The sequence below is a fragment of the Phasianus colchicus genome, chromosome 2 (genome assembly GCF_987193195.1).
Source record: "Phasianus colchicus chromosome 2, bPhaCol1.hap1.1, whole genome shotgun sequence".
NCBI classification, from domain to species: Eukaryota; Metazoa; Chordata; class Aves; order Galliformes; family Phasianidae; genus Phasianus; species Phasianus colchicus.
In genome coordinates, this window is record NC_143437.1 from 24,535,405 (window position 1) to 24,562,563 (window position 27,159).

Sequence of the window (27,159 nt, forward strand, 5' to 3'; positions counted from 1 at the left end):
TCCTAATTTATCCAGAACTTCAACTTTCCCCCAAGAACCTCATTTGTTCTGGATTAAAAGTACTTTACGTAAAAATATAACATTTTTCTTCCTGAATTCACAGAAGCAGAAAAAGGTGAAAAATACAGAGTAAGAGAAAATATACTGGAGGCTGAGATCAAACCTATCTACTTGTGCTATTTTTTTACTAGATGCATATGAATTTCTAAATTCAATAAACATGGAACAGAAGCAAGAAAGTGACTCAAAACTACTGAGGTATTTTAGGGATGTTCAAAGTATGGCCTTAAGGACTGTTAATTCTTCTATTCCAGAGCAGAAGGAGTTATGCTTTCAGGAAAAGAAACGACACAAAATAAAAAACCTTAGTACAACTACTAGTCCTGAGGATAACAGGCAAATGTCTTTCCACTTAGCCGTGATTAATTAATATGACTAATATTCCAGCATCTGTATAATAAAATTCAGCAACTAGCACCACTAGGAAGTTGTAACCAGGCAATAATAAATTGCCATTCCTTCCCTCTCTCTATTACCTCATTACAGACTTCCTGTAAAACAATGAGATGCAGTGGTCTGCAAGATCTTTCTGAAGATGCTATACCACTGAATGATAAATGGAAAAAGAATTGACAGATAAAGGAAGGGCATACCTACTTCTTATTAAGTACCTGCTACTGTTACTGTGGAACAAGGCAACAGCTTTCTTTCCTTCTCACATCAAAAAATATAATTGCAGGCAATTTCCTGGAATGGCACTTTTAACTAATGGGAAGGTATATTATAGGACAGAGAGGGAAACTATAAATGATAACAAGGTTTAAATTCACTGGCCCAGGATACCCCATAACCTGTTGTTAATCTAGTCAGTCTGAGGAAATGGTGGCAAGATGATAATTACTAAACTGTTCCTTCAAAGGAGACACTATACAGTATACTCTAAATAGAAATAAAAGAATACTATCTTTTTAGTATTTTCATCATACATTGTTAAGTCACTGCATTCCTATGCTCCATTCCACTGTGATGAAACCCAAGGTAGTATCTAAGTGGGCAGCACTTAACAGTGCATGTGCTTAGAGCGATTTATCACAGCACAGATATCACTAGTTCCTGCTATATTCCAAATACACCTAACAAGAAAGAACACGGTGGTGAAAATAATATCAGAACTGCAAAGAAGTTTCCATGCGATTGATGCACTGGTGTCCATTGATTTCAGCAGGCAGTAAGACAGGCTCCAGGCAATGTTATTGGACAGCAAAATTCCATCATTACTGAGGAACATTTCAACAGGTTGACCAACAGTAGAAAAGGAAGGACCATGTAAAAGAACACTACAAATCATTTCAGGTCTCAACATGTTCTGCACCCATACTTCATCAAACAACATGGAAATACAGCGCTTATAACCTTCTTCCAGTGCTTCTTAATGTCAATGGAATGTCAACCAAATAACATGCATTTTCAGTGCAAATTATTGAAGGTTTTTAACACAGTGAAAACATTGTAAATACCTTTCTTTTTAAATGAAAAAAAAAATATTAAATAAGCAGATTATTAATATAGGCCAGTATTTGTCAGAATGCACATTCCAAATATAACGTAGAACTGCATGAAGCTCAAGTCTTGCATGTTTTTTAATGATTTTTTTTTCCTACTGTAAAAAGAGCAATGCAACTGGGTCATACCAGTTTTAAATAGCGAATCACAGTGCAGTGATAAAGGCTGCTATACCTTCAGCTGTTAAAGTTTGTCCAGAGTGAAAGCATGGTACGGTGTGTCAGAAAACTGGGAAAGTTCTACTTCACAGCATCTATCTACACAATGGAAGATTTTATTGCTTTCAGTGAATATGCTGGTTGTTAGCACAAATCTCTTTGCCTGCTGTTCTGTGAAGACACCTGCGAACAATGAGGTAAAAACAATACAAGGATCCTCAGGCTATGAGCACACACAGATGCCTAAGCTTTGTCTACCTTCCAATGGAATGTCCCAAGTCCTTCCATTGTGAATCCCTCAGTCACTTTTCATTCCCTCTGGATCACTGTTCCTTACCCTGAGCCAAATTTCTTAAGTAACTTTGGCCCAGAACATGAATTGCCATTCTGGCAAGATCAAAATTATTCTCAATATTTCTGGTGCTTCTTATTCCTTTGTGTGAGTAAAAAAAAAAGAAAGAAAGAAAAGTGGATAATTACTCCATTAACTGCTGTAAATTTTCTTCTTCCCGTGGAGACAGATGAGGTGGTGGCAGATGGAATGAAAATCAAATGTTTCTGAGGCTTGTGCAGCCAGCCCCTCTCTCAGAAATCCAGAGCAGCTAATCTTGAAAGGAAAATGAACACGTCATTCAAATCCAAATACCTGGTGTCACATGTGCAGTTTAAGCTATCTGCCATCAGTTCCAGTCTCAGTAAACCAATCTAGAAAACAGCTTTCTTTCCCATGCTCATTTCTTCTCTTGGTCTTTTCAGTTGGGTAGCTGTAATGAGTAGTGGACACATACAGATACATTTCTGAGCTCCAGTATGATCCAGTAGATTAATCGCAGATTTGGGATTTTAGTTACTTGATCATTAACACCTAGTGCATTTTCTGCAAAGCTCTTATGTCTTCTTTTTTTTTTTTTAACAAAGATTTTTTTTTTTTTTTACAAACAACATTTTTTTTTTTTACAAATATCTTACTCAAAATAACAGAGAGTATCTGTGTGTAAGAGGTTGCTTGCAGTTACAGAAATACTTTTGACACATCTATGCCAGAACAACAAGCATTTGAATAATTAGATTCTTTTGTTGGCCAAAGAGCTCGGAGTTATCCATCTCTCCAGTTGCTGGCCTTTGGTGAAGGTGAGTTGCTCTGTTTTAAAACTTTTATGGGCTACAAGCTGACTCTTAGGACAAATAGCTCCCTTCTCAGATCAGAATCTGAGAATTATACTTGCTGTTGCCATGCCAACATGCTTTCTTTGCTCACACTTCGTTTTGCACTCTGAATGGCATGCCTAATAAAACAGCCAGGACTTTCCATTTTAGTCATCTCAAACGTACATCTGGACTCCATCCCAGATTCTAGGTTTCTTTAGGAAATATTCTAACTCCAGTTAAAAATACAGCTCTTAACCATTTTAAGGTGGTTAGGCATAATCTCTCAGTAGGATGGAACTTGAACACAAAGCACTTTGATAGAGAATCACTATTCTGGTTTTGTGACATTATGGAATTTGTTAGACCTGTAGTGCAGAACATGAAGTTGTTTTCCATCAGGCAAGGTACCATCAGAAAATTTAGAAGGAAGAAAAAAAAAAAAAGAAACCTGAATCTAGCAAATAATCTATAGACAAAGATGAGCCACAGAGAAAGCCTGATAATATATGCCTTGTGGATACATTGCTTTCCTGCAGAATTGTTTGAAGTATGTCTTTGATGATAGTTTTAAAAGTTATCCAGCTAATCTTCATTGTGCTACCAAGATAACATGTAGCACTGCCTTATTGCAGACACTACCTTGAGTCTTCCACTCTCAGTCCTTGCTCGTGGAAGGGCTAAGCTACAGGAGCATTCTCCCTGCTGCCTGGGGCAATCCAGTAGGCAAGGGACAGATACAGTTCACCTTGTGCCTTGCAAAGTCTTGACCCAACCAAGGAAAACAAACAACAGGTTTTGAAGACACTGTAAACTTTGCCCTCACAGCTGGAGGCAGTGAGGAACTGGTAGCCAGCAATAAGGGATAGCCGAGAAGAAAACAAAGTGCTGAAAGTAGGCAGCCGCAGCACAAAGAGCTCATTCTGTTCCTATATTAAGAAGTCTGAGAGTCCCCTACCAGGGAAAAGAAACCAGTAAAGCATTCATTAAAATGAATATCACCTTGGGCAATTATTATTTATGGCAAGTCTTTATAAGCCATTACTCTTCAGATACATTCCAATAAGTCCCCATGTACTTCCCACCTTTCTCCAGTCTGCTAACAGACCAAACATCCTGCATCAAGTGCCAGTGTCACCATGCCGCTCCATGGCAGCAGGACGTTTATTATACATGCGTAGGTAGGATTGATTTACAGTTTGAACATCTGCAGTTGAGACCAGACTACTTAATTTTAGATTATCCAAAGGAAGAAAGTTACACAAATCAAAAGTAAAGCTGCATGTGCTCTACACACTGTCTATTCAACAGTGCCAGTGGTTTTAAGAAGGATGAAACAAAACGGGAAAGTACTGAATCTAAAATCTAAGACTGAATCTAAAACCCCTGTCGCAAAATTCCTATGCATTTGATATCTACATCTCCCTAAATTAAAAGAATTGGAAACAAAATATAAGAGAGACAATTGTCCACATAAATCAATCTCTTTACTGATAGCAATTGCTGCTTTCCCAGAATTATTCCTACACCCAGGAATTCTTTTAGTTACAATAATAAAAACTAGGTGCCCTGAACATATCTTTAATGATCCAGAATGAACAAGCATTCAACAAAATGTGTAACCACTCTCATTGCCGGTTGGTTCAACAGCATCAAAGCTAGAAAGATTCTTTTTCAAAGCATTTCTCAGTTCCTTATTTTCTGATATCATTGCTTGAAACCACTAATGTCAAGGAAATATTGGTATGGTCAGATATATTTCCATATGTTCAGTCACTTACAATATTAGTACAGGCAATAAAAAAAAAGTTGTACCCAAACATGGGATGATGAAACATATTGAGAGCAAGAAGCTGGAATGTACCTTCTTTAGCCATATGCTCTGTGATAGCTCCTGAGGAACAATTTCTCTGGTGCTTCGGGCAATAGGCAGAAAATAAAGATGCTTTCAACTGTGCCATCTTACTCAACACGTCTTCTGCTTGGGCATACTTAGTCACAACTGTCAACTTGATAAAAGTTGTTCTTTTCCTTGAAATAACAACTGCTTTCAACATTGCAAAACGAAATATTACTGGATTTTCTTTCATAGCACTGAATGTGAGCACAATGTCCTAAGCACAAGTATAAAAGAGACTGCAATTACCTGGCCTATAGCACCTGCTTGAAGAATGGAGAAAAGTTTATTTTCACTTAATTATAGAATTGCACCTGTTTTGTTGTTAGAGTTTGACTGGGGGCAAGAGAATGGGAAGGATTTAGCTGCCTTTTTGTCACTTTCTTACATAAGGAAACACCCCGAAGATGTAAATCCATGGTTTTCTAGCGGCCTTTCTAGTAAATGTACTTTATAAGAGAAAGAATGTCATGTGTTTTTTTAAATTCAAAATGTGTTAAGTTTTAGTCTGGGATACAGCCTATAAAATTACCAAACTTAAGAGATTGGAGAGAGAATACTTCTCATTATTTGATTAGCAACAGCGGATGGGACATTCTTCCTTCAAGAGACCTAAATTCTGGTGTTCCTTCTCCTCAATATGCAAAGGTGCTGTCAATCAGCCAGGCACAGTTAGAATATAAGAATTACTCTTGACGTATGTTAATTGATCTCTATGTGTAAGAACTTAAGGATGTGTTAAGGATATGATGTGTACTTCTGTTATATGGAAACCAGAGTCGATGTAACATAATACTGTAATGAATAAAATAAAGGAATTTCTATTTAGAGGGAGAGATACTTTAAGTTTCTATTTATAACTTGTTCAGTGGTTCAAACCAACTTTCCAGCCAATTTCTCATTTATTTATCACACAGCTATCTTCTCATACCCTGGTAAGGAAAAGCAGCAAAAACAGAAGTCTTGCAAATGCCTACAGCTGTGGTGACAAACTTATGAAAACTGTCCAGAAAAGGAAAACAGCAAATTCTTTGGCAACTCTCATCGTTACAGTTCTAGTCTGCATTAAACACAGCATATTTTTGGATATATGGAAGAGAGAAAGGTAGCAGCAGCTGAAATGGACAAAGCAGACCTCTGAGGAGATGATACTCATCGCATGTCACTATGACCCACATCTTTGTCAACACCGGAGAAATGGGTTTACAATTTTGCTGTGTGGAATGTACACTGAGATGAAGAGATAAATGAGGATGAATTTATGACAGTTTCTAACATTTCTACTTTTCCAGACACAGAAAAGCGACGTGAATGCACCATTTCAATAATCCCACAGCATTAATAGACTCAATCATTTGTAAAGTATGAGTTGTGTAACAGACAACCACCACTTCAGCATGTCACATGACTTGCTGGCTACAGACAGCTGATTTCCCTGTGTGTTCTCAATAGATTTCCTCTACTACATCTCCTGAAGTTACTTGAAATAATTTAATATTCTCACTTCCTCCTAGGTAAATCACTTCTGTGTTTTTCCTGCTGGAGTTTATTGTCTTTCTCTGCATTGTGTTTAGAACGAGGTCAATGGTCCTGGGTTTTGCTTCCTCCCCAATGACCTCAGCCCCCCCATCTCCTTTCCAGTCAGGAAAACCCGTGTGATGGTCAGTAGCAATGTGAAGGGCAGAGATTTCCTCAGTGCCTTCCCGCAGAGCCTGAGTCAGCAGTGCTCCTTATGAGCCTCAGTGCCCCAGCTCCCCAGTACCTTGGGGAATACAGCTTCGTGTCTGCTGTCTCCTTCCAGAGAAATCCTGTAATTTCCAGTCCAATTCTTAACTCTAGCAGAATGCACTTCTTCACAGAGTGTTAAGCACTATTCTGGCAAATCTGCTTCATGTCCGTCAAGGTATTGAAGTACTATACATAAATGTTCATAAGTCTAACCTTAACTGAATGTAAATCCAGACTGCAATCAAAATATAATTTTACATTCATTTAATAAGTTTTTTTGCTTTAATGTTTTTGCTTGATCATCTTTCTAAACAAGTTTGGGTTGACCCACTTTTCAAAATAGTTCATGTTATCAAAATACATCATTCTTACACAGTTTTAAATTAGTACTCCTTCCTTACCATGCGCATAAAGTACTGCTCAAGAAGTAGAAAGATTTATTTTACAACTGTAAATCTACGCTTTCAAAACTGAGCATTGATTCTAGTTTCTGATTATTCAATATGAGCCAGTTTGCAGCTTCCAAAACGTGGGCATTCAGTTCTCTGATATCCTATGGAGTTATTGCATCAGTAGTATATAAGCTTTGATCAGTGGAACCTTCTGAGTACAAAATCCACCCTGAAGCTGTTGCTTGATGGACTTCATTCTGAAAATAATTTATTTCTGCATTTCCTGGAGCTGTTTTTAAAAGATTTTCATTTGTTTATTGTGATTTCTTTTTCCTTTTCTTTTTTTCCCTATTTTAAAACTTATTCCATATCCCAGATTAGATTAAAAAAAAAAAAAAAAAAAAAAACGCCCCGCAAGACAAAGTACACTCTCATTATCAGGCAGGAAGATATTAGTAGGTTCAGCTGTCCTCAGTAAAAATTAAAGAGAAATAATAGGGTAGTGGCAGAAGGTAACTTTTAGTCAGCCTGAGAGCTCTACCCAGGGTACTCAGGTCACAGCAATCTCCTGCCTCTTAGGATTCCTGAAGTTCAAGATGTTTAACTGTCCATTTGTGATAGAAAGGAAAGTCTGAGATACAGCATATGTCTGTACTAATGAGCACACAATTAACACACCTTTTGAGGTACTCCTGTGGAAAGCATGAGATGTGAATATTTCTCAAATGTAAGAACAAGACTGGTTGACAAGACAAGTGAAACATGGACAACTGCTGCAAGAGGTAGACAATTCTCGTGCAGAGCTGATCAGTGGAGAATGTCTCTTTCTTTCTCCTCCTAGCACAACTTCTGCTGAGACAGACAAGAACATCCTAGCTTCAAAGCTCCACTTCTATTTACAGCCATGTAATTTACACTGGGGCAGACAACCAAATGGTAAACCATTACCTGAGGATACCTGCCTTCAATTTCCGCAGTTATGCTTGCATCTTCAGTGGAGCCATCATACGGGAACATTATGCTACAGGTAACCTGCTCTAAGAGGAGGCCATACAGTCTCAGCCCAGGTAGCAACTCCTATGCCATATAGAAGCAGCTACATCTCTGGCAATGGGATTTCCAGCAGCCAACAGTGCACACCTGCTGAATAAAATGCCAAACGGAGAACCACACCTGGAATCCTTCCTTTCTTTAAAGTGCAGAGCTTCTTAAACACAGCCAGTGCTAATATTACCATTCACCTTATCTACAGCCCAGAATACAGAAGGCTTCTGCATGAAACAGGCAACAACCAGCTTTGGTAGTTCTTATCTGAGGTGAAAGATGTGGCTTTGATCATTTAAGTAGGAGCTCCAATGCAGCTAACAGCTATCATCACAACCCAGTATTCTGAATACAAGTGGCTGTAGCTGCTGGCTTCTGTGCTCAACGCACTGCTGCTCCCACAAACAGATCTACCAAACCCAGTCTTCCAGGAAATGTCAACTCAGAAAACCATTTCGTGACTTCTATTGATGCTTTAGTGCCAGGACACTCAGTCTTACCAAAATAGTATTATTTCCGAATAAAGACAGTGCTACGTAAGGAAGTTATTGACAAAATTGTATGCCTCTCTGGGCTTTCAGAAACCATCAAGGTTAAAGTTGGCCTTATGGGCTCCTAACCTCAACTGAAATGTTGGCATCTGAGATTCACTTTAGAAACTTGATCCTTTTGTCTTGACCAGGACAGACAAGTCTGACTATAGACAAGATCTACACCTGTGTGGGTAAATTAAACAAAACACAAAATGCCTTTCCTGTTTAAATGGTAGAGCATCACTGACACAGTTTTAGTATGTGCCAGCTAGCATTCAGGAGAGTGCTAGGTGTCAGTTAATTCTTCACCACAGCTTAGGAGTTAGTATAGGCCAGAGACTGCTCCCAGAAGTCAGGGGTTTGTCTGGTTTGAGTATAGGAGTGTTCAGCAGTGGGGGCATATGTAATTCCAGTTACAAATACCTGCAGAAAGCTTAATTCACTAACATGGCAGCAAGCTCTGGATACAGAAGTTCTTCAATGCCTCAGCATATTATCTTCTACCATTCTTAAAGACAGCAAAGGAAAGAGGAAAAAAAACATAATATTACACAAAGGAAGCTATTTTTCTTATATTAGGAACATTCCATTCTTGGAGAAAAATACATATATAAATTTGCTAATGACAAAACATATGATCTTCTTATGTTATAGAATTACACTTGTGAAATGGAAACACAGCCTCACAGCTGATAAATAGCCAGGGAGAGTGCTCACCAGCTGATTATAAATATGTGTTCAGATAGCTCAGGGACTCTGAGGATTGAAATCATGAGATACTCCACATGGCAACGTGGTTATTTAAATATATCCTCTTCCACTGGGAGTTCAGCCATTATTCAAAGAGAGGAAGCATATTCATTCCTGAGTGCTCTAGACATGGGACAGTTATGAAAAGCTTTCTGCACAAATGAAGCAAATGTGGCATCCCACAGGGCGACCAAACAGCAGCTTCTGTCACAGTCTCAAAACCAACTGTACCTGAATGAATGGAGACTGGAAGGGAGCTGAATTCACAGTGTGGCTTTACTCGTTTGTCGCTGTCTCTTGAGGGTACTTCTGCAAGTTTAAAACTTTATAGAATTCTTACAGATAAAGCTGATAGCACGAAAACAATTAGATTAACATATAAACAGTTGAGGTTATTAATGCTATTAAAACGAAAATTCAAGGAAGCTGTAGCCATTTCTACAGCTGTTTTGGAAAGTTGCACTTTGGCAGAACATGCTGGATTGTCATTCTAAATGCCTGCACTTCCCATGCTGGTTTCCTGAGGAAGGGTTTGTGAACGGACTTGTTTATTTATTACAGGTTTTTTGTTTGTTTGTTTGTTTGTTTTACCCCTCTTAACTGTAGTTGTGGATTCCCCAGCCTTGTGAAAGCAGTCATTAGTTGCCTTGTTTGGCCAGGAGAAATATAAAGAAACTGGCGCTTGTCCAGAGAGTTCCTGGAATTTTCTCCAAACTTTGTGTAAGAGCTTAATAAAATCAAATTTAATTTAATTTAATGTATGATCCCTTACTTGACCATAGGTTTTTATTTTTTTTTAACAGAAGGTAAAAGGAGTGAAACTGTGCTTATTGTTTCAAAGTACAATGGCTGATCTGAATGTCAATTTATTATGTTGGCCCATGACATCAGAGGTGGACGTTGGTGGTATGGCAGTAAAGGCTGAATCTTCCCACCAATATTGTTACGCTTTGTCATTGTACAACAGATGGCAGCAGAGGGGCAGTCTGACAGAATGGTGTCTGACATGGAAATGTGGATGAAACAAAGGTGTATCATTGAACTCCTCCATGCAGAAAAAAAAATGGTACCTACTGATATTCACTGACACTTGCAGAACATTTATGGAGACCAAACAGTGGATGTGCACACAGTAAGGTGGTGTGTGATACATTTCAGCAGTGGCAACAGCAATATGAAGGATAAGCCATGTTCTGGATGGCCACACACAGTTGTCACACCAGCAAATAAAGAGCATCTCAGTCAGCTCACCTGTGCAGCTTGGTGGATTATGATAAGGGAACTGTGTATGGAGCTAAATACTGGCACCAATGCATTGGAAATGATGGTGGAAAACTGAAATATCACAAAATTTGCATCAGGTAGGTTCCAAAAAAGCTCACGCAAGAACCAAAAGAACACTGTATGCAAGTTTGTCAGGACCTATTGAACCAATATGAGGCTGAAGATGACAGTTTCCTGCATCACACCATTACTGGTGATGAGATGTGGTGTCACCACTATGAGCCAGAGTCAAAACAGCAGTCCATGGGAAGTGTACATGTTGCCACTCCATCAAAGAAAGTTCAAGACTCAGCCCGCAGCAGGTAAAGTGATGCAGACTGTGTTATGGGATAGGAAAGGGATGATCCTACTGGATTTCCTGGAATCCAGAAAAACCATCAACTTTGACCACTACATTGTGACACTGACTAAACTGAAGGCTTGAACTTCCAGAGACAGACCAGAGAATACAACAACCTTTCTTTTGCAACGCTGTAACACCAGGCCCCATGCCAGTTTGAAGACTTCGGAGCACACTTCAAGTATTCATTGGATCATCCTAACACATCTACCATACAGTCCAGATTTGATGCCTTCTGACTTCCAGTGGTTTGAACCAATGAAAGATGAACTGCATGAGAAACATTTTCCTAGCAACATCATCATCATAGCAGCTGTGAAACACTGGGTCACCTCCGCTGTTAGAGACTTTCACAAGCCCAGCATGCAGGATCTTGCACAGCTAGTGGTGGTGACTATTTGCTCCATCAAATAGTGTTATTGTGCTCTTTGTAGCTGTTGTGGCTCCCATAAATCTAAAAAGAAAGCATTACTTTCAGAGTAACCTAAGTAAATCAAACTCAGATGAGGTTCAGATGGGACTTGCTAAGGTGGATCATCCCTCCATCTGCAGTAAGACTCCAAGGAGCAGATCTTTTCTTCCAAAAAGGGAACTGGAGGAAAACAACATCAGCTACATCTCATATACCCAAGGCTATTTTTAAGGCTAGTTTCATGGCTCTGCCAGCCAAAGGCTGCTATAAACTCCCACAAAAACAATGGACAGTCTCAGCACATACGACCTCCTGCCCCACAGGGGTTAACCTTTTTTCCTGCCCCTCCCCCCCATCTGGAAAACAGAAAGCAACCTGTTCTTGCATGTTTTTAAAACAAACGCTCCTATACAAATGCCATTACCTTTTGAGAAAGACATACAGAGCAAACACCTAATGAATTTTAGTCATGCTATTTAATACACTGTTAGAAGAAGAGCAGATGTTACAGCAAAAAGCTCATTATGAAGCCAGTACAATATCAGACATAGTAAAGCACTAGCTCTTCAGTAGACATTTTTGCACTTGGCACTGAACACGTGAAGCTTAACAAAATACTACCTTTCATAGAATAAAAGTCCTCTTTATAGAAATTATGTCCTTGACAACAGCATTCATCATTTTCTGAACCAAAGCCTTCAATTCTGTTGTGATTTTCAGCCACATCCACCACACTGACATCTGGTTATCCACTGGTCACCCCTTCAGAGTGCTGCATGCAGCACAGCCATCTGAACACTATTGTTCTGATTATTGACTTATGATTATGGAGTTCTCCTGTGTTATTACATTTTTATGAGCAAGAGCAAGCCAAAGTGCTATTTATAGTTTCAGCTGTCTGGGAGGACTTAACCAATTTTGTCATTACTGATGTTACAGCCCTTCCTTTTGCTTTGGGATATCACTAGCTATGAAAAAGTTGTGAAGAAGCTTTGTTGGTTAGAGAAATAACTTCTATTTGTCCACTTTCTCATGGAATCAGAATAAGCTGACATCAGTCCAATACTGCTTGCTGTGGTATACTAGCATACTGCCTGATACTAGATTCAGTTTAAGATTCTTCAGCACAGATCAAGGTCTGGGCCTTGTACAATTCTTGTACTACCTTGCTTGACAGCTTACCATGACCTAGCATGACAGCTGTGGTCATCAGTAATCACTGCCAAAAGGGAGGATCATAGGAGTGGGTGGAAAGGAAATCAGACATTCCTGGCAGCTGGCCCACAGCTCTGAAGCTTCCTTTCACTGAACATCAGACTGAAAACAGATCGCTGCTTGCTGAACAGAAAAGTATGGTCTTCTACTTTTCAATCACTTTTCCTTAGTGCAACATACAAATGTCTTCCTTTACCTGACAAAAAAAAAGGAGAAAAGGCAAAGGGAAAAACATGTGTTCATCCAGCAGAGTGAAAACAAAGGGACAGAGAATGCTCTTGCTCTCTGGCTTGTTACTGTCATTTTTGTTAGCAAGAGTAGATTAGACAGAGAATGATGGCCCTTGGAAAACAAAACAGAGAAGTGTTTACCATATAAACAGAGATATAAAGAGTTGCATAACACAGAAAAGTTTTAGCCTTTTTTTTTTTTTTTTTTAATGAGTATATACACAGAAAATATCTTACAGTAGACTTTAATATTAGCTTTAACTATTAAAGTTTCATAAATTCAGTGACTACCTACAACTCAATTCCTCTTGAGTGCTTGATTGTCTCTACCTCTAAGGACAATTAACCATTTTGTTTTCTCATAAATAAATCATGTTAACCCAACTCAGTTCTACAGTATTTAGTTCCATAAACTCTTCTCCGAGAAATGCAAAACAGGTTCTGCTTCCTTGCCTAAATCACATCTTTTCTAGGGCAGATGGAAGAGAAAGTAAAAAAGAGGAACAACTACCAACAGGGATTATGAAATAATATGGTGTACAAACCCATTGATTTGAAAGCAAATAAGTAAGATTTAGTGGCTAAGTCCACTGTGGTAGAACTCCAAAGTTCAAGAATTTCCCTGGTTTTCTGGCCTGCCTATAATTTCAAAACAGTCTTGTGAAATCCTCCAGCTATTTTCTCCAGCTGAGTCTGCTTAATTAGAATTCCTGAGCACTTACACATATTTCCTTAACAGCTATTGATACAAATAGTCACTTCAGGAGACAACAGAATATGTAACAAGGACTCTTTTTAACAAAATAGTAGTTGTTATAAAACTGAAAGACAAAAGCAATAACAAGAGCTCTCCAACAGACATTTGTCAAACCAGGTGCAATCAAGAACATCCCAAAGTTTCTGAGGTTATACTCTCAGGCAGTTTAAAACCCCTTCTCTAACCCCACCATCACTACTCTTTCAAGTGAACAAACATGCAAAGACATCGTAAGCACTGTGGCAGTGTTGACTTGGAGCACTGTTAATTTCTACCAAAAGGCTGCGGGAAGCATGGTAAAATGATAAAAGGTTTCACTTATTAATCTGTGATGAAAACCAGGCTTCTGTTGATGGAGAGAATGGGGGAAGGGTAAAGATAAGTTTGCCTGTTTAACGCTTGACTCAGATTTTATTTTTTTTAAGCAAGCAGCTGAGCGCATTGCTTCTGGCTGTGTCTTTCTGTAGGTTGCGGGTTGCCAGTGTTCACAAAGCACAAGTTATGTAATGCTCTCCTATCAGGAGACTGAGTTTAAAAACATTTCATGAAGTCTCACGCTGTTCTTGCTGGAATAATTGCTCCTGATAATGAAAAGTATATATCACCCTGATTCCACTGCCTCAGCCTCTCCAACAACAGCATTTTCTGCTTTCCCTTGGACTTCTCTCCCCTCTCTCTCCACCACAATGATCTTTGCTCATTTCTTAAGGACACCATTGGCTTCCCTGAACCCCTTCACTGACTGTTGCCAGAGAAAAAGAAAAATAAGGGAGGACATGCAGGTTTTTCCTTCCCTGTACTTCCAAAACAGGCTGTTTTTCCTTGCGTATAATTAAAAAAATTCTCATGTTTTTTTGTGATCAAAATAAATGCTAGATTTACAATTAAACGTATATTTATCACGTTGCCATTGCATTGACAGAGTACCTTTTCTGACCAAATTTTCAGAGCAAAGACTTAGACTTCACAGCAACCTGCCTCCCAGAAACATATTCACCTCTGATAGAAACATTCGAGGTACTTTTCAGGAAAATTCTGCAACTTCTCACAGAAATAATTACTGGATGACTTATGGAGTACAGAATTTGCAGTCACTCTGATATCATTAAAATCAGTCAGGCACAGATGAGAGCATGTAATTATTTAAGGTATCTTAATTGGAGAACATAAAGTGGAAAACAGGTAGGACAACTCTCTCTTTCAAGGTGTATTCAATGTTTTTATGCCAGTATGTAAACATAAAAAAAAAATATTCAATATATTTCAGCACATAAATAACAGCAGTTTTCTTCCATGGTAAAATTTAAATAGATGAAATTGAAAATTTTCTAAAAATCACACTGCACTATGACTCAGAGTTAATATAAACTGTGTGTATTACTTTTCTCACCAAAGTTCAGGTTTAAACTTCAGCTACTATTAAGCTATACTTTCCTCACCAGTCTGTCTCCAGCACAGTTGTGACTACAGTTAACAAGCAACTCATTCTTTAAAGAAGAGTGAAATGTGATTCATATCATTGTGCCTAAGCAAACATGAAACTTAGGCCAAAGTATCTTTGGGAGATCTGATCCATGACAGCCAGTAAAAAGGATTCCCATTTCTTTCAACAGACTTCCACGCAGATGTTTGGAGCAAGGATATCTGGGAAAGATGTGTTTAAAGTAATGATTTACAAGGTACTGGAAAAGAGTACTGATAGAAACCTTCAAAGCACAATTAGATAGATTTAAAGATAAAATATCTGTATGTAAATCTCTGCGGATTTCACCATGTATGTTGAAATAAAGGAGATGAAAGGGGAAGAATATGAAAGTTACTTCTAAAACAACAGGCAGTTCTGTTATTCTTTCACACAGGTGATTTTTAAAGAGCGTAACTGTTTTAAAATCATTTTTATTCAAGTATACTACCTTAAATTTCAGGGGTTTTATTTGTCCTTACTATTTAGTTTCCTTTAAAGTTAAAAGTGAGACCTAGAAATAAGGGAATGGATAGACCCTGTTTATCTCAAATTCAGTCTTCAACTCTCATTAGACCTAGCTCACAAGAACTCTTGTTCCATTATTTTGTGGTCTGAAAAGCCTCAAGCCATATACATGGAGGAAAAACACCTCCTATTTCAGTGAAGGGAATACATAAAATTACTATTAAACATGGGAGGACAGACCTTAGTTAAGGTTCTTTTCACTTAACTTGAACAACTACAAATGTGAGTTATTCTTGCAATGAAACTAACTGATGAATTTATGCCTGTCTGAAGGACAGAAAGATTGATTATCTTTCCAGTTAAAGTGAGAATCAGTGTCAGAATCAGTCACAAGTGCTCCAGGTTAAAGTTCCTAGCTACAAGAAATACCTTAGAAATGAAGAAAACCACAACAACCAAAAGTGCCCACAGTCACTCAGACCTCAAATCATTCAAGCAATTAAAAATTTCCAATCCTGTTTCTGTGAGTTATGGGTGAAATCCAGACAACACTGCCTAAACGATCTAGGGACACAAGGCTAAACAAGATCTGCTTCAATTTCTGTAACTATGAAATAAGGCTAACCATACTAATCTCTTTTTAAAATGCCTAAAATTTTTCAGATCAAAACAGTTACAAAGATGTACTGCTTCTGGATTTCTGCCTACAAAAATCAAACATAGTTCATAGATTCAAACATGGTTCATAAACTATGTCATCCCAATCTAGTGCTCTGAGAAAAATGAATAAAAAACATGGCAAGTGTCAGCTTGCTGCTTCATGCAAAAGCACTGTGAATGAAACAAGTAAAAGCAGCAGCTGGATAAGCAAAGAATAGAAATCCTGATTTGTGTAGCTCACAGTCAATGAACATCACAACATAAGCAAAATAAAATATTTATTGCTACAAGGGTTTGTATAATTGGATTTCTTTTCTCCCTCTAGCATATTAAATTTCAAAATATTAATGAGTCATTTATGTTGCACATGCTTTGCTAAATAATGCCAATTGTGTATGAATCTACACAAAAGAGCAATTTGCTGAAGATTTTTTTTGGCTTTGCAAGACAGAAAAACATACAAACAGTGCTAATTCGTGTACTGGAAAGCAAGTAGGATATTCTTCAAGCACTAAGCATTCATTCTGGAATATATTTTGAACAAATTCTTGATTAACTGAAAGAATTCCAATACAATGTTAGGTAGGACTTGAAAAATTGCCCAGTACCCTTGAATTACCCTGAATTTAAATAGGTACATAGTAACATATCTTGGCCTAGTGATATTGACACTACTACCAAACACAAGTCACATCATTGTCAAACTGGAGCGGGAAGGAAAAAATGAAATACTGTCATAGAAAACAGAAATTAACAAACCTAGATGCTGACATGTGTAAGAAAGCTAGTTATGACTCCATAATCCAGTTTGGTCTGATGATAGATGGACCGCATGGGCAACATTTTCCTAGCAACAATGCCATCGTAGCAGCTGTGAAACAGCTCTCCACTGGAGTAGATATTTACTAGCATGGCATGCAGGCTCTTGTTTATTGATGGCAAAACTCCATATCTAATGGTGGTGACTGTGTTGAAAAAGAGTGTTTTGTAGCTGAGAATGTGCTGTATCAAATAACAGCATTGTGCTCTTCATAGCTATTGTGATTTCAATGGAAATAAATAGCAGGCACTACTTTCAGAGCAACCTAGTACACAAAGAGTTTAAGAAACCTTCGTGTCTAGTGATAAGCACAATAGTGAAAATAGCTTTTTTTCACAAGTTTGTTCCACCCAGTATTTCAGCCACTAACATGTTAAGGCTCACTGCAAGAATTTTCATCACAACAGAGCATATACTAAGTCTCATTCCTGATAAAGTTTCAGTCCTCTTTTCTGAAACAGAAGAATTTCACTATAATGTCTTCTTCTAAACTTTTGCAAACTGAGGAAGTAGCAATAGAGATTTATCACAAATTCTGTGACTCAATTTATATTCCAAGTTAATCACATCAATTTCATGTAGCTATTCAATAAATTATAATGTACTGTTGTATTTGCATACATGCTAATTAGAGAATTCTCCTTTTTCATTCAGGACTATACTGAAGTCCTTCTGCATTTCTCAGAAATATGTGCCAAAAATAATTTCAATGGTATCTATCACTTCCGCCCTCTTTGAATATTACTCCATTTAAGAGTGTGAGAAGGAATAGTGGAATCTACATATCTTTGAATGATATGACTGTCTTTGCAGGAAAGACTTATCAACTTTTACATAGTTAAAAGTTGATAAACCTATGTAAAAGTTGGTTAGCCCCCCCAAAACCTCATCAAGGATTTATCCACATTATTCAAGAGATTATTCAAGAGAGAAAATTAGGGACTATCAGAGAGCAATCATCTCATCCCAAGTTTAGGTCTCTCAAATGAATCACTCTGGACACAGGCTGTTTTCTATTAATGGTTTTTAAAAAGAAGTAAATGACTCGTGCATCTAGAGTCAAATTTAGACCATTAAGAAATGGTGAAACACATTTTACTTTTACTGTCAGGCATCCATTTTGGATCAGGCTACCTTATACTATGCCATGGACTTTCCTAGGCTATGGTGAGAAAACCCACACTAAGTCCCCACCCATTAGTAAGAAAAAACTTATTGATGCCAATGCCTTCTATTAAGAATATTAAATATAACAGTCCTTATGGCATGGTGATTCATGAAATTAGATTGTTTATGGCATCACAAACAAAGGAAAATATGTAGTTTCCAAAATAAACACTGAAATAGAGCAATATTAGAGAAGTTTGTAAGGTTCCAAGTAGTTAATAATAAACAGGATAAAACAGCATGTCCGTATGCTGGCAGAACAACGCCTCATGAATCATGCACCTACTGTGAACAAATATTTGTTGGAGGGTTTTGTTGGGGTTTTTTGATGGGTCATACTGCATTCATAGGATGACATCTGAGAAGAGAAGATGAGCAATGAAAGAATAAATGTTTTGGATTTTGGTAATAGCCATCTTTTAACCCTTGACTGAATCTGCTCCAAAACCATCCAGTAGTAATTCTGCCTGGTTGCAATCTCATCACAGAGCCAACCAAGAAATAAGAGAATGAACTAATGAATTGGCAATTTAAAGTAATAATCTGGGCGTTAAGATTCTCAACAAGTGATGGAGAATTTCACAGCTAGCAACAGCCTCACTAGTTGTCTTTCCAAATAATCTAATGATTCTGTGATTGGTGACAGAGAGGCACAAACATTGTTAGATAAGAGACAACTATCTGATTTTTGGCCACAATCCATCTCATCCCTCCCCTGTAGCATTCAAAACATTTTAACTCTATGAGTTTAAATTTTACTCAATGAGAACATGGAATCTCAAAACATGTTGATAAAAATGAAACAGCTAGCTCAGACACTGGATAAACCAGATCTCCCAAGTTCTTTTATTTTTTTTCCCTCCATTCTATGCTTCTATTGGCAGAAAAATGCTACAGAAGACATTTAACTTATTTTTCTTACTAAAAATACGGTTTTTCCTATAGCATATATTATATTTTTAAATTAATATTTAAATATTTTGAATTGTCTTAAGCCATATTTAACATAAAGATGACAAATTGCTGTGGGGTGTCTCTGTTTACTGCAGGGGAGTTGGACTAGATGATCCTGAAGTGTCCCTTCCACTTCAAACAATTCTATAATCCTATGTTATCACATCCTGCTCTGATAAGGTTGGAAAATGCTGTAATTAAATCACCAGTAAGCAAAGGAATTTTACTAATAACACCATGTCTGAAGTAAAAATGGTGGCTATAACAATGTGAATATTAGGAAGTCAAAGGATACTGAAAACATGGTCTGAGGAGGCTGTTCACATTCAACACCAGGGAAAGATCTTTCTCTCGGGACTCCAGCTGGCTATTCCTCACTGCATTTCCTGTCTGCATAAGAGCGATCACTGCCTGTGAAGCCAGTTAACAGGCACGGTATTGCAGGCAAATGGAGAGGGCATCACAAATCACAACCATAAAACAATTCCTACTCAAAACATACTATCCTAAAGATGGAGAAAGGAAATAGCTCCGATTGCTAGGACTATCATGAATAGCAGGGGGAGGAACTTGAATTAAGGCAAGGAAGAGGTGACAAACTCCCTATCGGTGCAGCAGAACAGTGCCTTGTAGTAGAGGCCTGAGCTGAAGCACCCACCTCTGGTGACCACATGACACAACTGGTACACTGAACAACAAGACTGCTCTCATTTAAATCAGGCAGATTCAAATCAGAATCTTTTTCCTAGGCATTTTATCTAAACCCTTTCTGAAAGAATGGAGAGAATCAAATAGTTCTTCCTAAATTATCTAGGAGAAGCGGAAACACAGACTTTCCACAAATGCTACAGAACAAAGGAGGCATGGCCACTAGAAGACTACACAAGTGGTTGAATCCATCTGGAAGAAGACATCCTCATGTATGCCCACAATGAGATGAAAAAACTCAAGGAAGAAAGAACAAAGGACACCTAAGAATGACTGCAGACAGCCAATTATGCAACAGCTTGCAACACAGCTGCAAAGATCAGTACAACTTCATGTTGCACGCACATATGCATCGTGAGATAGTGCAGAATGGACATTTTAACAGTCCAATTTTACACAGTTCCCATATGATCCCTCATGGAATACTTCAGCCATTTGAGCATCAGATTACCAGATCCATATGATGAGAACTAGGGAAGTTTCTGAGCTGGGTAATGCTTATTTAATTTTCTGCATAAACACATTTATAGAACATCCAAGAGCTCTCACAGAAAGGACTGTAAACAGCAGCCTGTAAGTATTTGCAATGTAAACATGGAGAATGGAAGCCAAATATAAATGTATGCTCAGAAAAGTAATACAGTTATTGAGAAAAAGAAAAATCTTGAAAAAAAAGAATTAAGTTGCAGAATAGGATTTAAAAAATACGAAGGAATCTTCATTCTATGAAACTCCATTAGAAGAACAGAAGACCACAGAAATTTCATAGACCATTTCAAAAGTATAAATACAGGTTTCATGAGGTGAAATGTAAGGAAAGTGAGGATATTCGCAAACAAAAAGAAGAGAGTCACAAGAAGCTTGTCTGTATTTTCTTTTGCAGACTCCACTGGGGCTGTTTGCCAGAAAAGTGTAGAAACACCCCAACTCCAGACAGGATATGCAGGCATCCCACAACAAGGTGTCATTAACCAAACATTCTGCAGTTTCTTCAGACAAATAAGGAACTTCCTAGATTTGAAGTTTAGGTTTCTTACTGTTTTAATTCCTTTTTTTCTTTTTTTCTCTGGATTCTGCAAGCAAGAATTTCTCCCAAATCTCTTTCATTCCCTGTCCTAGATGGATGAAGCTTTAAGAAATGAAGTGATATAGGCATAGGCATGTTAGAAGCTGCAGATAGAAATCAGTCACTGCATTCAACACATCAGCTGACTAATTGTACCTGAAGAACCAACTTATCCAGTACAGTGATCTATGGAGTCTGTGTTAGAGTTCAACTGTTGTCACAGCAAAATACAGCATATTATCTACTTTGACTTCAACAAGGTGTGTTTCTGTAACAAGAAAGATCTATGTACCTCTAGTCCATCTACACAGCTCTACTCAACAGTTACTATTTGTCAGCAGGCTTCTCTAATCACAGAGAAGAGAGAAAAGAATTCTTCTAAATGCTGTGTGGTTTTAGTTTCCCAAAATAGTTGACCTTCTTCTTTTTTTCAAAAAAAAAAAATTAAAAAAAAAAAAAGAAAAAAAGAGGGAAGGGAAGGGAAGGGAAGGGAAGGGAAGGGAAGGGAAGGGAAGGGAAGGGAAGGGAAGGGAAGGGAAGGGAAGGGAAGGGAAGGGAAGGGAAGGGAAGGGAAGGGAAGGGAAGGGAAGGGAAGGGAAGGGAAGGGAAGGGAAGGGAAGGGAAGGGAAGGGAAGGGAAGGGAAGGGAAGGGAAGGGAAGGGAAGGGAAGGGAAGGGAAGGGAAGGGAAGGGAAGGGAAGGGAAGGGAAGGGAAGGGAAGGGAAGGGAAGGGAAGGGAAGGGAAGGGAAGGGAAGGAAAGGAAAGGAAAGGAAAGGAAAGGAAAGGAAAGGAAAGGAAAGGAAAGGAAAGGAAAGGAAAGGAAAGGAAAGGAAAGGAAAGGAAAGGAAAGGAAAGGAAAGGAAAGGAACTTTCCCCTGCCTCCCCACTGCCTTCCGGCTGGCAGACATTAGGAAAGAACTATGTTTGTTTTCACAGTAAATGAGAGGCTGGGGCAGCACAAGAGTGATCTCACAGTTTCCAGCTGTAGTATTTGATTTCTTTACAACTGCACATATGTAGGTACTCATCTAGCCTAGTAAAAACAATATGCCTAAAAATCTGAGCTCAAAAACGGTTGAAGCAGCAATAGCTTGGTTCTCTACAAGAAAGGAAATATCCCAGCTATGACACGATGGTCACCTGGGTGAAAACTGTTGAACACAACAGCTGAGTCCCAACATCCACATCTTCAAAAGCATCATCTTTTCAAAAGCATTGAAGGTCTGAGATCTTATAGTGAAAGTTAGGCTTTTAAGTCACCTGTTTTATAGAGCCAAAGAACATAATGTCAAAGTTCACTTAAAAAATGTAAATATATGTATTTTATTACTACAATATCTCAGATAGTTTTGCTTCTCCCATGCACACAACTCTCCAACTGAGATTTAGAAAGAAGCACATGCTTCAGGAGCACTCTGACATGTTGTTTCACCCTCTCATCCTGGTGGCTGGGAGCTTGGCTGTTCTGGGGCCCTGAGGAGCTGGGCCCAAGCCTTCCAACTCACTGATGCAGACTGGAAAACTTGAGAGCTCCCGTTTCCAGGCAAGACTCCTAGGTCCCAAACTATGGCAGCTCCCAGGCAGACTGGCTTGGTGTAGGCAGCGTTGCACACAATTGAAAGGGTTTCCTTAGAAAAAGGCAGATTTCCTTAGCAAGCCTTTTTTGCTTTTATTGGCAGATCAAAGCTGACACTTAGCAGTACACTTCGTTTCATCCTGTTCAGATTTCTAACAGAAGATGCTTTGTGAGGGAAGTCTCTGGATAGCTCTAGCTGTGTATTCTTACCTTAAAAACAGATTTTTTGTTTTATTTCAAGACTGGAAGCACATAAATGATCACTTCTGAGCAATACTATAACTAGTGTGGTGAGTCCTACTCTTAGTCTGAAAGTTATTGGACAAACCTGAGTTTTGCTTGCATTTCCTTGAGAAAGCCTGGACAGAGTTGATGTGTGGTCCAAAGCCTACCAGTGAGAAAGTTCACATGGCAGACACTAAGAGCTACACCACCGCTATGGACCCAGTGACCTGAGTATTTCCAGTCCTGGCATTAGCTTCCTTTATTCACCATGCATTTCAAGTCAGTTTCCACCCTGCTCTGGCATAGATTCTTGCAAATGAAATGACGATTGAAGTACTCACATTTCTTTCAAATATCAGGAACCTTATTTCAATTTGAGTTTTGGAAAAGACTTGGGAAATCCTAATTACTCTAACTGGTTCATACCAGGACAAGCACAGAGAGAAGAAAAGCAAGGCTCTTCTCCTCTTGTTGCAAGAGAACAAAGCAGATCTAAAGCTGAAGAAAAAAGAAAAGGAGGTTACATGGCAAATCTGTCTTGGATGTGCCTCAGCGAGAGGTGATATCGCACCACTTTACTGCTCCCCCTCAGCCAGACTTCTTCTGAACCCCCAAGATGGAGAAACTCTGGATTAGACCCGTTGGAGATTAGCTCCTCCATAACTACACACAAGTTGTCAACTGAGGTTACACAGACACATGCTCCCATGCTCTGCCTGCTTCAGAGCAACCCCTAGGAGACTTGATGAAGGTGCCCATTTCTTTACTCCCTGCCGACAGCAACTGCTTCTTTGGCACATAACTCTTAGTGAATACTTTGCACCTCAAAAGGAGCAACATGGAGATGATCTAAGATGAACCTTATGCCTTGGATGTCAACCAAGTGCATTATTACTTTCCACAGTTATTTCAGAGGCTGCTCATACCTGGCATGCCTGGGAGAGGGACAACTGTGGGACTTTTGCCCACAGAGCCATGGTATCGGCCCTGTGCACATTAAGCGAGTCGTTCCAGTTGTGCTCAGGTTGCTAGGTTAACAACAAGGAACTTGCCATTTTTTCAGAGTACAACAGAAAGCTGGATAGATTGCAGCTAACAGACAATACTCATGATCATCACACACAACACTAAGCACTAACGGATGCTATGACTTAATACGTTAACTCTGTAGAAAATGCTTCTCCTGCTTAATTTTCGTATCAAATAATTTCTGTAATAATTTCCTATCTTGTAGGTTTTCGAGACTAATTCAGTAAACTCTTACTCAGTCTCAGTGTGGAATTAGCCCCAAAACACTACTATCCTTCCAATATGTATTTGGCTACTTCTTTTTAGGTGTTTACAGTTTATAACTTTTAATTAAAATTCATCGAACTGCAGAGTTCAATATGTGACAGTTATTTCACAGTGTTATTCCATATATGGGATTTCAAGAGGGTGATAAAAAAGGAAAATAATTGGTTTATTCTGCTTATACTCCATCTACCCCATTTGGTCATATCTGAGACTGAGAAGAATTTCTAACATTAGAGGTTTCAGAGCTAACCTTTTCCTTATTCTTATCCCTCTTTTGGCCCCAGTTCTCTGCCCAAAACACAATTCCCCTCCCTGATGGAAAGTGTCCTTATGAATACAAATGCCTGTGGGCAACTTTTTATTTGGCAGCTGTATAACATTATGGACTTATTATCCAAGAAAAAGTTCTGCTTTCTTCAAGCTGGAATTAGAGTGCATTAGGAAACCAAGAAAAATGTTGTTATTGCACATCACACTGGGTCAGACAGCTTTAGAAAATCCCCAGAAGTAAAGGAGAAAACCATTCCCTTTTTTTCCAGTACCATCAGTATCATCTGACTGACTGCTAATTGTACTGCTGAGGTTTTAAAGACCTCTATTCAGGTAAGTGCTGGCCAAAAAAACCTGGTCTCATTCATCAAAGCACAAGTACTTTCAAGAGTAGCCTAGTAACACAGAAAAGACTTGAAAATCCTCATAGTCCAGCCACCTATGGAGCAATCATGTGAAAAAATGTCAAAGAATCACTTTTGTAAATGCTTAAGACAACTGCTACTGAATGGTAAATACAAAATACTGTTTAATTGCAATTTTCAAAAATTCTTCCTGCTTTCAGTCATTATATGTCTGCCCCTCTGATGGAAATGGGAATTCTTTCAGTTTTCAAGCCTGTGCTCTCCTTTCATTGCAATGAGGACCTAATTCAGAGCTTTAAACTGTGTTCTGCAATGCATAATTAATCTGGCTTCATAGAGACCTGGACAAAAGACCCCATTCAATCTTCAGCTCCTTCCCCCTGAGATATTGTTATTTCTAAAAACTCCTGCCAGCTGGGCTGGAGGGAAATCTCAGCACTGTGGGAGAATGAACAAACTACAGGCCTCTGAGGGATTTGAAGTAACTATCTGACTAAATTGGATTAGAAAGTAAGGAAGGGGAGGGGAAGGAAAGCTTATTCTGAAGTCTACAAAAGCTCATAAAAAAAATCTTAGAAGATTTTTATATGCTGAAGGGGAGAGAAATATGCTAGTTTTTATAACAAAATGGAGAAAGAATTTGAAGGCATGAGCGAGCCAATACACTCGGGGATGTTTGAAGGGATTACTGCTGGTATTATTTCAGGAAAACTGTTGTGTCTGCCTGAGAGCTTTGAAACAGCATTTCTCAGCAAAATCTGGGCTGCCTGACAAACCAAAATATTTGTACTTTCCTTCCAGGTATTTGATACATGTCTCCTTTTTGAACGTATAATGGAGCCTAACCATAAGTTCCTTTAAATTTCCTCCTAAGCACGTTGCATTTAAAAGCCTCTGCCCAGAAGGATTTCAAAGGGCCGTGGAAAAACAAATTCAATCTTGTTATGAGAACCAGCACCCTGCTTTCATCCCCAGCAAGATCATTCGCAGAAGCGTGTTGGTGACACTTCCCAGATCACCTGGCCACCTCTCACACATTTCACAGTATTTTTAGCACGCATGTGCATACTCAGGAATACTGTCCCATTTACAAGCGGGCTTTTTGGAAGACAAAGTGGAAAAATCTCACTGCCCCGCTGGGTAAGGGGGCAGCTTGGTGAAAAGATGCTCTGGGTTCACTATCTCCTCCCACCCCACTGCTGTGGAATGGCTTTTCTGCCATTCCCGCTCCTCTGGCCAGTCCCAGTCCTCAGCTCTGCCAATGATGAAGCTGATAGAGATTACACAGACTTAGCCCAGGACAGAACTTGGCTCCCTACCTTCAGAAATATTTTTAAAAGCCAGATTTTTAGCCACTCTAACACTTCCTATCTTTCCACAGGCAGTGCCAGGAAGCTCAGCTGCTCATGGGATACACTGGGTGAGGGACAAGTGTCAAAGACAGAGAGTTAAAAGAACACACACAATACATGGTTTCTCTACTGTCAAAGAGAAAGAAAACATGCCCTACAAGTTAATTTCCTTAGGACTTCCATGCTGTTAAGAGTAAAACACAGGATACTTTTCAGAGCTCTGGCAGGCATTGAAGATATGAGTAGGCAGGATGAAAAAATATACTGTACTGGACTATACACCTGTGTATGATGGGCACAAAAATTGCATGCACTCAGAGCAAACATTATCAAAGATCCTGCTTATTATCATCTATGATCTCTTTGCCATTCCTAAATCAATTATCACAGAATAATTTCACCAGGGAGGAAAGGCACGGAGGAGAGAGTGGGAAAAAGGAAAAAAAGATTCAGCAAGATCTTTTAAACCAGTGGAGTAGGTTTTTTTAAGGATATCACTTCATAAAGAAACACTTGTGTGTCACTTAGCAACAGCAGCCACAGCAAAAATATTGGTAGCTCATATTCCAGACAAACCAAGAAATGTTTAAAACATTAACTTGTTATACAAAATCCACACAGTTCATTTCAGTTAATGCTCCATGCCTCTAATTCCTGGGACTCAGGAAGAGCAAGCCAACATCACTGCCTTTTCTTTCTCAATGAACGTAAGGAGTGGGAGCCACATGTGATAAGAGTTACCCATAATCCAGTGTTGTTGGATGTTGTCAAATCCATGTTGAGGTATCATGTCAAAAATCCTTATTTATAACAGAAGTCTAATGAGTGTGAATAGCCCAGCGGTATTTCTCAAAAAGGATAACTAAAGGTTTCACATCCATGAAAGGGAAATGCTAGTGGTGGCTCTTAAGTTGCAGTAATAGCACCTTACTTCCTATTGATAACAGCATCTATGATCTTTTTATCAACAACACTGATGTTCTCTCCCTATTTCATGGCTTCCTACCCTAAAATATCAATGGAGACTGCAAGGAATGAGAGTCAGAAGACCCAACCTAAGGCAGACCAAGTCACTTGTAAATTTCAGAGCACCAGGTTATACATCATGCTGCCATAACTGCAAGATTGCCCAGAGGACCTCCTGGCAGATGACACTTTCCCTACAGACTGCTCAGGCACTGAATCTCCCACCATCTAGGCCTTCCATAAGCAGCATACAAGTACCTTACTTAATCCCATTGTGACAGTCTGCCCATGGTTGTTGGGGAGTCTCATCCTGCAGTCCTCATCCATCTCCTCAGGTGGATCCAACACATAAAAG

General features: G+C 38.8%; 1 long non-coding RNA gene across 2 annotated transcripts in view; it reads right to left on the reverse strand.

The window, feature by feature from the left end:
- The window catches only part of LOC116230037 (uncharacterized), a 179,754-nt gene that overhangs the window by 64,148 nt on the left and 88,447 nt on the right, over nucleotides 1-27,159 (reverse strand). The window contains exon 1 of one of the 2 annotated variants that reach the window (XR_016464055.1): nucleotides 8,885-8,960. The exons of the other annotated variant lie outside the window; for it this stretch is intronic. This is a non-coding gene — a long non-coding RNA (uncharacterized LOC116230037). Of the gene's footprint in view, nucleotides 1-8,884; nucleotides 8,961-27,159 lie in introns of those variants that run through there. 2 annotated transcript variants of the gene reach the window in all.